The sequence below is a fragment of the Heliangelus exortis genome, chromosome 19, assembly GCF_036169615.1.
Source record: "Heliangelus exortis chromosome 19, bHelExo1.hap1, whole genome shotgun sequence".
NCBI lineage: Eukaryota > Metazoa > Chordata > Aves > Apodiformes > Trochilidae > Heliangelus > Heliangelus exortis.
Window position 1 is genome coordinate 12,698,438 of NC_092440.1, and position 12,696 is coordinate 12,711,133.

At 46.6% G+C, this 12,696-nt stretch overlaps 1 protein-coding gene across 2 annotated transcripts in view; it reads left to right on the forward strand.

The window, feature by feature from the left end:
• The first annotated feature begins 4,536 nt into the window (after positions 1–4,536).
• The window catches only part of MYO1H (myosin IH), a 32,373-nt gene continuing 24,213 nt past the window's right edge, over positions 4,537–12,696 (forward strand). The window contains exon 1 of one of the 2 annotated variants that reach the window (XM_071763400.1): positions 4,537–4,865. The gene's annotated coding sequence lies outside the window, so the exon portion shown is untranslated. The remainder of the gene's footprint in view (positions 4,866–12,696) is intronic. The other variant, XM_071763397.1, reaches the window with a different exon arrangement.

Sequence of the window (12,696 nt, forward strand, 5' to 3'; positions counted from 1 at the left end):
GCTTGAAGGACAAGTAAATAAACTACACCTGGTCTCCAATGAGGTGTAACACACACACACTTGTAACTCTGGACATTTTCCTCACAGAATGTGTCTCTTTAGGAATCCAAGCCAAATATCCTTCTGTTTGGAGCAGCAGGAACTCTCACCCTTCTTAGGGACTCCCACAGCTTGCATTTAGTAATTATATATTGTGTGTTTAACTAAGAGATAGTTAATCATGGAAATTACATGTTATCAAGCCTATAGGCTAGGATTGTCCTGGAGGAGAAGAACAAGGGTTACCCAATGTTTTTAGAGTCACTCTGCCTTTCTAACTGCTTCCCTTGGCCTCTCTGGAGCCATCCACTCCAGACCCACCACCAGCTGTGCCTTGCTTCTCCCAGATGCTTCTCAAGCTCCCTCTGCAGTGTGCTACACCCACAGCCCTGAGCACCACCTGGGTGAGTGTTTTGCTGTCTATTTCACTGAACCTCTGGCTTTTTCTCCCTGCACTGCTGGTTTCTGAACACAGAAAGAGGTGAAAAGTCTGCTCCACCTTTGCTCATCCCATGGGGAGTGCCTGGCACTTGCAGGAGGAGGGTGGCATTCCCAAACCCTGCAGTGTGTCCTAAGGTCCCTCAGCCTCACACACCTTTCCAGCATCCTCAGTTCCTCCACTTCCAGGGCAGGGCAGAGCTTCTCCAACTCCCTGCCTCCTTTCCCAGGGGAATGGTCACATTGCTCCTCACACCATCCCATCCTACTCCTCCATGGACTGGGTGGGGTGAGGCTCAGATGGGTGGGAAACTGTGGGATGGGTGGGGGTTAGGAGGGAGAGGAAGCAGTGCTAGAGGCAGCAAAGGAAGAGTCAGAGCACAGCTTGAAGGACACAAGCTGGGGACAGTGTTCATGCTATTGGGAAGAATTTTCTTCCCCTATTCCAGAGAGAAAATGGGGATGTGAGGGAATGGTATCATTTCCCCCCCAAAATATTTTTAATTAAAGTAAAAATAGTTATCAAAATAGTTTGTTTTGTTTTGTTTTTTTTTTTAGTCTAACCAGTCACTTGAAGGTGCATCTGATAGCATCTCTGGAATGAATTTTTCATGCCCATGTTCAGTATGCACATGCTACTTTAGACTTAGCTAAATGCATGAGCTTCTCAGCTCTTCTACTCATTAGGTATTTTTGTTAGCTTTAGCTTGGCCAGCAGAAAAACCCCCTTTTCCAAGCCCTGCAGGAGGTCCCTGCTGTGACAGGCTAAAATACCAAAAGATACAAGGGCTCTGTCATATGCTGTTGTCCTTTTGATTGAACTTGGAGAGAAAAGGCTTTTGTATAGCTTGTGGCCAGTTAGCCAGCACACTCCTAATATTATAGGCAGAGATTTAGTGACCTGCATGAGAAGTGAGATTGAAATAGATTTATTACAGCCCCTGGAAACCTAGGGCTGGGATTTTTAATGCTTTTCTTGTACATTAGCATTTGGGCACTGCAAAATGGTTCATGTCTGAATATTCCCAGCAGCCTTGCAGGGGGAGGAAGCTTTGTTAGCCAGAGTTCTGAGATGTGGAGCTGAAGCTTGCAGGGTGTATTTATGTGAGAGTACAATGCTATGGGGGTAGATTTAAGGGGCATGGACCCTGCAAAGCAGGTTGGTTTCTAAGGATTTTGGGACACATGCTTGCTCTGTTCAGTGTTATCCCATGGGCAGGAAGCATTTTCTGGGAAAATTCACACTAAGGATTTTTTGGCCAAGCAGAGAGCTGCCTCCAGGTGTCACAAATCCTGATCTGCTGTATCCATCCTCTTGCTGTGCTCCCCAGGGGGATAAATAACAGATTAATTAATTAAATAATAATAAACGTGTTCATCATTCCCAGTTATTATCAGCACATACTGGAAAATCAAATCTTGCTGATGTGTTTAATCCACCTTGGTTTGTTTTTTGTCACCAGGAAACTTTGTCCTGTGTGCTGAGCCCCTCTGCAGATCACTCCATGACATGGAGCTAGCAGAATGCTTCCAGGCAGGAAAAACACCTTCCCTGGGAGCATAATGACCCCTTTCAGCTGCACAGCTCCACGTGTCACCCCCTCCATTGTCAGCAGGAGAACAGAGTTAACAAAAATATTACTTCCATATTTGTTGTACTAATTAACTTCTGTATGTTCCAGTTCTCCCATTGAGCCACAGCTTTGCTTGCTGGGGAAATTTCTGTCTGAATGTTTTCCAGATTATATGAAACTTTAGATCCTTGCTCTAAGAAGTTCCTCAAATTTTAAGGGCAAACAGAAAGACATGTTCATTTTTAAAGAAAGAACTGAGAAGAGAAAGGGTTTATTCTATTGCATGGCACAGCAAAAAAGGTACAGACAATGTTTTCTGTGACATTTTTTCTGTAGTTTTTGTTGTTTGGTTTTTTTCCTGGAATGCCAAATCTATGGGAAGGCCAGGAGACTCAGACCAGGGGAAAATGGATTTTTCTGTTCCAGATACCAGTATGAGCCATGCCAGCCAAAATTCAAATGTAAAAGAAGTCCCATTTCACAGGGAGGAGAAGTGAGGCAGTTGGTGAAGTGTTAGGTCAGATATATCACATTTCCATGATTTCTTGGGTTTGCTGTGAAGATCAACTTTTTAATGGCCATGATTCCATGACTTGCACAACACCACCTTGTCAGGGCCATGCTGGATTGATATGAAAACTGTAAGGAAAAGAGGAAAAAAGCCTTTTGTTTGTGCCAGTCTCTTTTCAGCAGGGTTTTAAAGCTGATCAGAGGGACTGCCCTGGCTCTGTCAAGTAGTTGTCTGTATAGAGGGCACATCTCTTGCACATCTCTTGCACATCTCTTGCACATCTCTTGCTCAGCAGTGCTGGGATTGCTGTCTGGGCCTCAGAGGCAACATGAAAATACTGAATTCTAATCTTCAAGTGGGAGAAGAAGAGTCTTTGCAGCTTGGAATATTCTCTGTTCTTTGAGTGTGCTGTTCCTGAAGCTCAGTGTGGTTTGGGGAGCCTCTCAGAGAGCAGGTTGTGGGTTTGATCTGTTTTGCCAGGACTGAATTATCTCTTCTTTCCTCCGGGGTTCTTTTGGGGGGGTTCTTTTTTTGTCTGCTTTGTTTGTTTCTTCTCAGCTGGCTTGAGAAAGAATGTGGGTAATAAACAAGAGATGTCAAGGATTTTATTTGGCTGCTTTAAAAGATATTCTTTTCAGATGGTAAAGCTGAGGCTGGCAGAGAGGTCTGAGCTGCTGGTTTGAAAGGAAAGGACTTTTTCTCTGTGCTCTTCAGCCACCACCAGCCCCAGCAGTGATGGGAGAGCTACCTCCTGACACAGCACCACTGCTGGCCCTTGCCTGCTAACCTGCATTCTTCTGTAAATAATATGTACAGGAAAGGCCCAGACAATTCACTGGCTAGCTTGCAGTTATGTGGAGAACAGAATAAAAAGGTAAAAAAAATAATTCAGCATTTGCACCAGAGCAGTTGAGCAGTTCTATTTATGACTTGGGATGCTCAGGGGTGAATAATTGATAAGCATTTAAACACAAGCAAGGATTCAATTAAATATGAACAAGAGGAGGCTGGGCAGGAGGTAAAGAATTTCTCTTTCCCTTTTGACTGCAAACAATCCTTTCAGATCTGGTCACTGAAGACAACTGGCAATGAAATGGGTGTGTGAAAGAAGAGGAAACCAGATATTATGTTACTTAAAAGTCATTCATCATGTCACAGGAAGGCAGGAATCTGAACTCCTGAAATAAATAGTGGCTAAAGGTGATCTCTCTGCACAAAGGTACTGCAGCATGAAGCCACTTCCAGCTGCTAAAATATTCCTCCTGTAATTAGGGCAGGTAGCTGAGTGCTGTGCTTGCAGCATGTCCAGGGAAGAGCAGGACACATTAAAATGATTTCCTGGGGGACACACTCTGTGAACTGGCTGCAGAAATGGACTGAGTGCTCTGGGTGTAGGGGGGGGATGCAATGAGTGTTCTTATCTCTGTTTTTATCAGGGTGGGCACTGGAGTAAAGCAGGATTCTGGGTTAAATCCTCAAGCCTGCAGTGCAAAGACTGTCTGAAGGGCCCCAGTTGTACCTGCCCACCAGAGCACCTTGACTCCAAGTACAAAATGAATTGTCATTTTGCATTTGTCAGAAAAAAATATGGTTTCCTTCTGTCTTTTAATTCCATGCTTGTTTTTCTGGGTGAAACAACTCCTCAGCATTCCCTACAGGGAATAGATGGCATGAAAAGTATTTTATCTGGTGGCAACTTCAAAGTTGTAACTATCTGAAGGAGTAACAGTGCTTTTTTTGGGGTTTTTTTGGTGGTTGAGGGGATAAAAATATAAGTGATCCTGAGGGATCAGCATAGTGCTTCCTGCCTAGAGTTGGTCTGGGCACAAACATGTTTTATTTTTCTGTCTCCTGACACTCAGTGGGACACTCATCTCCATTCTGATGTCCAGCCCAAGATGAACTCATGAATTTTCCTCTTGGTTTCTGCCCTGAAGTCAATAATGCATGTTCATACACTGTTCCTCTGTTTATTATACTGTCATATTAATTTATTTTCTTTTCTTTTCCTCTCCCCTTTCTGGAAGGTGCCTGAAGAGCTAAACTGAGTGGCTTTGCAGTGTTTGTCAGCATTTCCTGGGATGCAGGTGTACACAGAAGCTACAGAAGTGACTCTGTGGGACAGGAAGCCTGAGCCTCTTCCCCTGCTCAGTTTTCTGCTCTAAGTACCCATCACTCCTCATCCTGCATGGCCCATGCTCTCTGCTGCCTTGTCCTGGCTCCCAGACACCTGCATAAATATTCACGTTGCATTTAGAGGCACCACCTGATACCTCCTGGGGACTGAGCTGCTAGATAAACCTGTAAGAATTTAATAAATGTTCCCTCTTTCTCTCTGCTTAAGCAGCTGCAGAAATCACTTGGAGCTCCAGGTCTGATTTTTCAGCAGGTGCTGTGTGGGGGGCTGCACCTGGGGGTGGGGGGCAGCAGAGGGAGAGCTGCCTCTCCTCAGATCTGGTTACAACCCTGCAGAAGCAGAAAGGGGGAATACAATATGTGAGAGCTGAGTACTCAGTATCACCCCAGTTTTGGGGCTGCTTGCTGTAGGGCAGGTCTGTGCCCACCCCCGTGCCCTGTGGGGTGAAGTGGGGGTGCAGCAGTGCAGGGAAATGGGTCAAATTTTAGTGTGTGAGTTAGGATCACATTAAAGATTCATGTGTAGTCTTAGCATCTGTTCCTCCTTCGTGGGATATCTGCACTTTTAATTTTTAAGCACGTCTTAGCCTCAGCCTGGGAAGAGGGATACTATGACCAAGAGAATATGCATTATTAACCTCCAGGCTTCCAGGCTGAGCCAGCTCCTGCAGCCTCCAGCATTCCAGTTCCTGGAGAAGCAGATGAGCACCCAGCACCCTGCCTGCAGCTCTGGCATCACGGGCCTGGGCTGGGCCAGGTTAAAACAGCAGCTGGCTGCACTCCCTCGTTTTGGTGGTTTGTAATTAACTGTGATGCTCGCAGCAGCTCCTCAGCGGGCTGCTATGTAATCCCAAGGAAGATACAGTTTCTAGTTCTTATCTGGGGAAAGTGGCCACTAAGCATATGCAAGTGCCCCAGGACAAAGTCCCTGACTCCCACAGTGAATTATTCATGGTGGGCTATCCAGGGGAGGACCTGGTCCAGCTGCACAGTGTCACCAAGGACCTTAAACAAGTTCAAAGCACCTTTTGAATGGTTTAGCTGGGATAATTGTTAGCAGCTGACTTTAACAGCATTCAAGATGGACACCCAGGTAACTCTAATTCTTGGTGGCTGTGGTGATGGGTGTGTAGCAGGTAGCATGTGGTTCCATGGGGCATTTCTGGTAACTGCACTGGTAACTGCTGGAGTAGTGTGTTTCCATAGGCTGGGTGATGGTGTAACAGTGTGAAAATAATATTTTTGTAAAGCACACAACTGAGATAATTCAGTCACCAATAACTCAGCTCTCTTCAAAAACTTCATGGGGCAAAAGTGTCGGTTGTGTTTAGCTTGGGCAGCCCAGCTCCAGCAGTGAGGAATTATCCTTAATTATTTATAAATAAATAATATCCTTAAATAGCCTTAAATCCTTAACTATCCTTAAAAAAGTGACTTCATAGAAGCTCACTTTTCTGCTGGTTAATTGAATTTTCTGGACTTCCACAAGGAAATTTCTTGGGAGCTGTGGCTGAGGTGACGTTTCACTTGCTCGCTAATGAATCCTTGGTGACAGATGGAGCTCCAGGATCAAACCAGCTCCTTTTTTTCCAACAAGATGCTAAAATTCAAGGTTTATAAGAGCTCTTGCAGTTAAGGTGAAGGGTTCTTGGTGTCTTCTGATATTTTTCTCTTGCCACAGACTGAAGCAAAACCTCCAGGGAGAATTCTGTGAGACCTTCCTAGCAGTGCTGCGTCACTAACACTTCAGTCTTTGTGAATGCTTAGGAAGTTCTGCAGCTGTCTGGGCAGTGTTCAGAGCCTTGGTGTGGCACCTCCATCAAATCTCACCCCAAAACCTGGTGACAGTTTTTGTAGGGCATCCATCCAGGTGGCCTTGAAGTTCTTTGGTCCAGAGCTGACCCGTAGGCGAGCGACTGCGGCGGCGAAGTTCTGTCATCTACCTGGCAAGCATTCCACTTGCTGCAAAACAACTTCCTTAATCCTCTGTTTATTTATTGAGCACCTGGGTGCTGAGACCTGCTGGGAGGAGGTTCTCTGCACCTCCTTTTCTCCTCTTCCCCATGGAAAATTGTTGCCTAGGTTTGGCAGGGACAGCAGCACTCACACTCCCGGTGCCGGAGGTGAGTGGAGCAGCAGAGGTGATGTCCCCGGAGGAACCCTGGCTGCAAAACTTCCCAGGGAGCTGCTCCCTGGAGGGATGGGGCTGGAGAGAGTCAGCTGGGCACATGAGGAGAGGGAGGCCCTTGCTGGCAGGGGGTGGTGAGGTAAGGAGTGACAGGGAAGGTGCTGAGGTGGTCAGCGGGGAGCAGCAGCACGGAGCAGAGGTGGAGCTGGACTGGAGCTCTGCAGCCTGCACCACGGGGACCAAATGACAGAGCTTGATGCCAAAGCCCAGGAGAAGTAAGCAAATAATTCCCAAAATGAAAAGTGACGGAGGGAGAATGTAACAGAGCCTTTAAGCTGCAGGTTCTGAGTCAGAGGGAGAAATGCGGTGACCGAAGGCAGGATGGGGGATTTAATTTTTAATCAGCCATAATTAATTTCTTCCACATCTGATGTCTGGTGAGAAGATGGTGAAAGAAAGTAACAGCAGTTTTGCTTCGATGTGGTGTAGCACCAGGGAGGGAGATAAAGGGGTGTATTTTAGTGAGTGGAAGGAGTGGCTGCTGAACTGGGAGGTGATGTGGGTGTCTGCCCACACAACGGCCCCGTTAAAGCTGCTGGAGCTTTGCCTATTGCAGAGGGAAAGGTTTGTGTTTTGGATGCAACTTTCAGTTGTGCTGCTCAATAGTGTTTGGTTTGGCTGAATCAGAGGCAGCAGAACCCCTGATTCAGTCACCCAAAGCTGAAATATAAGAATAGTCTGTGGGAAATGATAGGGACCTTGAAGCTTTCAGCTGATGCAGGAATGAGGGAATCTCTTTTAATAATGGTTGTAGAAGACTTGAAAAGAGTTAATCAGCAGGAAAAAAAGTACTTCGTTTTGTCCAACTAAAAAATATTCTTACCTTTCTTGTTTAATGTACATTTTTTTGGACAGATCCTGGCTTTCTAACAGCTTTTAGTAGCTGGGGGCTTTTGCAACTTGGCTGTGAAAGTTTCCCTTCCCACTGTTACCCTCCATGACAAACATTTGAAATAAATTACAGTCTTCAGACAGAAACCTCACAAATGCACAAAGAAAAACTAAATTGCTCTCCTCAGACAGCAGCTTTTTTGGCCCTGCTGATGTTAAACCTGCTTCTTCTTTATCCATCCTCCCAGGAAAACCCAGCTGGGACCTGCATTTCTCATTTCAGCAAACCCAGGGCAGCATTACCCTGCTCCTTCTTCTCAGTTTGTCCTTGTGAAGGTCAGCTTTAAAGACCATAAAATCAGCACAGTAATCCTAATGGGATCTGTGAGTAATTCCTCAGGCAACAGCCTTTGTGTACCCAGCTCTGGAGCTCCAGGGTTGGGACAGTGCTGGGGTGTCCCCAAGCCCTCTTGGCACACCTGGCTCCTCAGGACACTTTTATGAACTGGCTGCAATCTGCTGGGGACAGGAGCCACATCCTTCTCTTTGCTAAGCACTGAATCCAGGATTTGCAAGGGAGCTGGAAGGGCTGGAAGAATTTCCCCTCTTCCAGCTCCAGTTTCTTCCCTGGTAGCAGCAAGCACTGGGCTGGGGCAACCCAGGGCTCTTCTGGGGGGGAGGAGGGGATACATGGCCACCTGCCATGGAAATGGAGATTTTACAAACATAATGAAAGGCAAAACAAAGAAAACATTATCTACACCACGAAGTGCTGAGGAGCAAACAGCAGCCTACATATGGTTGGGGTTTGGCACAGCCTTTCTTTTCACCCTACGACAGGACTCCCTGTGTGGTTATTTACTGTATTAATGACAGGAGGCAGAGTTACAGCAAACAGGCCCAGCACATTCATTACTGCAATAATTATCATCATTTCCTCCAGGGCTGGCACAGCTGAGAGCTCCAGAGAGCCCTGAAGATGAAGGAGGCTGCAGGGGGGATGTGGGAGCCATCCCCAGCCTCCCCCCTCTCACTGATGCTCCCTTTCTCCACGTCCTCTCCTTGCTCACCCAGAAAAAGAAATTTTCACCTAGAGAAAGAAAGTTAGGCTTTTCACCTGGAAAGGAAATGCTCAGTTTGGGAACCAGGATAATTTTCATTCTCTGTAAATAGTTCTCTGTGAGGAGTTCTCAGAGGAAAGACTTAGAGGATCATAAAGGTGCCACATTCCTTTCCTTCTCCTCCTCCCCCCTCTCTTTTATTGATCAGATGTAAAATATTCACTTCTAAATCACTGGAGTTATTTCTACTTCCTCAAGGAACACTCAGCTCTCAGTATAAAACCCAAGAAAAAGCATGTGCAAAGCTACCTGTGCCCTTGTATGAAGCTCTTTTTTAAAAAAAAGGGGTTTTTTTTAGATAAACATAATCTTCAATAGTGACACTTCTGGTTCAAACATGCCCCTCAATCCAAGGATTTCCTATCATCTCCTAACAGGCATTATAGTGAGACACAGCAGCATCTGCTGATATATTTGTCTTATATTTATTAACCTACAATTATGTTACCATCTAACTTTTGACAGCAGTTACTTACCCTGGCTGGTCAGAGTTTATTTTTTAAAAACTCAAGCACTGTAAAAAGAAATTTGCTTGTAGCAGAATATACACTTCTTTTTAGTCTTCTTTTACCCTGGTTAAGCACATATAGAATAGTTTCATAGAGAAAACATGCTTTATTCTTAAATACTGCTAGTATATTAAACCCAAACTCCCTTCTTCTTTGCCAGCAGAGGAAAAAGAAAGTGGTTTTACAGCAGCTGCACCACAGTGGTCATTTGGGCCAAAAGGTGATTAATTCTTGGTTGCTGTTTTAAAGATGCCTCCTCACTTACCTATTTCACCAGGTTTTCCCTGGTTCAGCTGATTAAGTTCCCCTGTGTCAGCCTTTTAGCCATGAAGAGCAAAGAGCTGAGTCACTACGTCCTCCTCCAAGGGGCAGGGTTGTGTTTCAGAAGGTGAGAGGGGGGGGGTTTATTTTTTATTCTTTGCTGCCTGCTTTGCTTTATGTTCCCTTTTTGTGTCAGTAGGGAAGAAGTGGGGGTAAGTCCAGAGCTCTTTGTGAGGTTTTATGCTAACGTGTGCTTTAAAATGAGGATTTCTGGCTGAGGGCAGAGGAATAACTCTCTTGGTGGATGGGTTCCTGACTCCCATGCTGCAGGTAGCAAGGATTTTTTGCTCCTCCTCAAAGGCAGAGAGCTAGAGCTGTTTTGGGGGTGTTTTGGAGGGAATGGTGTGACTGAAGGAGGAGGGAAGGAGCTGAGTCTCACCTGCTTGGAGAACAGAGGGATAATTTTCTGGTGGGTGTAGAAGGGAGCTTGTAACTCACCCCCCAGACTGCCTGGTAAAGTGTCTGTGACTGCTGGTGATCTTTATATAAAAAAAATCAGAATAAACTTCCCTTTGAGCCTGATAGGTGGGTCCTGCTGCAAGAAGGATGCTGAAGACCTCCCCACCACCTTTTGGATTAGCTATGGAGTAAAAAATACTTGGATGCTCCAAGGGGGATGCCTGTGCTTTTCCTTCTTCTCTGTCCCCATCTCAGGGTGCTCCCCTTTCCTCTCTCTTGCTCTCAGAGCTGCAGGCAGCAAGGGAAGTTCCCTGTGGGTACCATGACCAGACCCTTCCTGCTCTCAGAAATAGCTCTGGTGCCCTGCAAAAGTCTTGTGAGGGTTAGAAAAGGGATTTCACCTGAAGGTAACACCCTGCCTTGCCTTTCCATTAAATTGCCCTCTATTAATCCCAGCAGGCTGCTTGCTGCTTCATGCTGGAGGTGGCTGCAAAGCAAACCCAGTTTGTGAACTGGTGGGGGTGTGATTGGGGTGGGGAAGGCTCTGCTGGGGCTTGGGGCTGTAGTTTCCAGTAGGAAATGATCAGTGTGGTCTGGTGATGAAGCCTCTGTGCTCAGCTTCTGCCCTGAAAGCCTTGGTGGCAAAGTGCTTGGTGTGTTAGGGAGCCCAGGAAAACTCCAGCACCCAGGGAGCTCTGATAAAGAAGTTTTCTGGCTCCATTTGGAGGGATTTTGCTGTTTGGTGGCTGCCTCCCCAGGCTCTGCTGGGATTTTTACACTTGCCCATAAATCTGCAGTCAGATGATGGGGCTGTGCTCCCAGCCCCTCCTGATGCCCTTTCCAGGCTCTTCCTACCTGGGTGCAAAACTGCAGCCTGGGCTGCATCAAGCCTGACAAAGCAGCAATTCCAAATTAATGGGAGCACTTGAGTGCCCTTTGCTGTAATTCATGGGAATTGGAGCTTGCATTGCCAGCCCCTGGAAGTTACTGCTGGGGGAGCTGGAGTTGTGATCTTCTTCTGGACAGCAATTTGTTGTCCTAGGTGGTGTTCATCTTGTCTGCTTTCACTTTCAACACCTCCTTTGAGAGCAGGGATCACACCAGGCAGCTTTTCTTGGCTTCCTGATGCCCAAAAGACTTTTAGGGCACACAGCTTTAGGTTTGTGTTGGAGCACTTCTATGAGAGATGTGATGCCAAGACATACTTTATCTGTGGCCTTCCTGTGTCCAGAAATGTCTGCTTGGGTGCAACTTTCCTCTGATTTTCTCTTCTGGCTGTCTTGAAGGCTTGCAAAATACATGTGTTCACTTGGGTTTCCATGAAACTTGGCATCCCTTAGGGAGGGGTCATGAGGGGGGATTTTACACTGGAATTTTAGTGTAAGAATGAAGATTTGTGTTGGTGAAAAAGCAGGAAAGGCTGGATTCCTGACTGCAGAGCAAAGTCAAGCTCTGGCCAGCACAGAAGCTGTGCTAGGAAGGCTTTTCTTTTTTTTTTTTTTTTTTCTGTTCATCTCCAAGACTTTTGAATATGAGAACCTCGTGTTTAATGCTCTCCCTGTGCTGTATGGATGGGCAGATGCTTGAGGACTGCCCTTCCCTTGCCCAGAAGCTGAATAAATCTCCTCTCCCTGATTTGCAGAAACTTTAGCTCTGGCTGTTACCTTTCCAGGTGGAAATCCTGTGTGTTAGCTGGGAAATCCATGTCATGCAGCTGATCAGCAACTTCTGCTTTCTCATAAGATGTCCTCCTGCAATTAACAAAGATTCAGGGTTCATTAAGGAGCTGCCTCTGGTCCAGCAGCAGTAAATCAAAGCATGTCAGAGCTGAAAAAAAAACAACCCTCTGGTGTTCAGAGCTAAAAAGCAAGGATGGAGATCAAGAGCAGCTGAGTGTGTTCTGTCCTGGCAGCACTTGGAGTTGATTTTAGAGGCTCCAGTTCCCAGGGGAGCTGTGGCTGCTGCTGCTTTCCTTGCTCCTCAGCCCAGCACCTCTGGGTGGAGGGGGAGCAGCTCTGAGAGTGAAGCCAAAGCCCCTTTCCCAGCAGCTGCTGTGGTTCTGCCAATCGTGAGGTTATAAAGAAGCATTTTGGGTGTTAGGACAGGTGCCTGCCGGGAGTTTTTGGGGTAAAAAAGGGCTGGTTTTACCAACCTGGCTCCAAAGAGCAGGCGCTGCTGGCGCAAACCCCGAAGCTGAGCTGACAGGCAATTTTTTATTAAAGCTGACGTGCTGAGTGGGATTTTTATGTATTTTTAATGATATTTTTTTACCTGCCTCGTTGTGTTCCAAGCGGGGAAGGGGGGAGCGAGCAGGGCAGGTGGAAGCCAAACCCAGCACAAGGTTTCCTGCCTCGAGCCGGCCCGGCAGAGCCTCCGGAGACCCCGCCTCAGAAGAAAGAGTTGCTAAGAACAAATCTCTATTGTTCCCCCTCCTCTTTAAATGAGTGTCAAAGTAGGCAGGGGGGCTTTGACCGTTAACTGCACAATTTAGCCTGCCCGTTGTGTCCGGCAGCCCCCACCCCCTTGGAGTTTCTGGGATGAGAAAAGGCGGCCTCAGCCCCTTCTAAATGGGCCAACTCTTCTCCTTTGTGTGCAGACTGCCCAGTGTGAAATCTGCAGTGACGTTAAA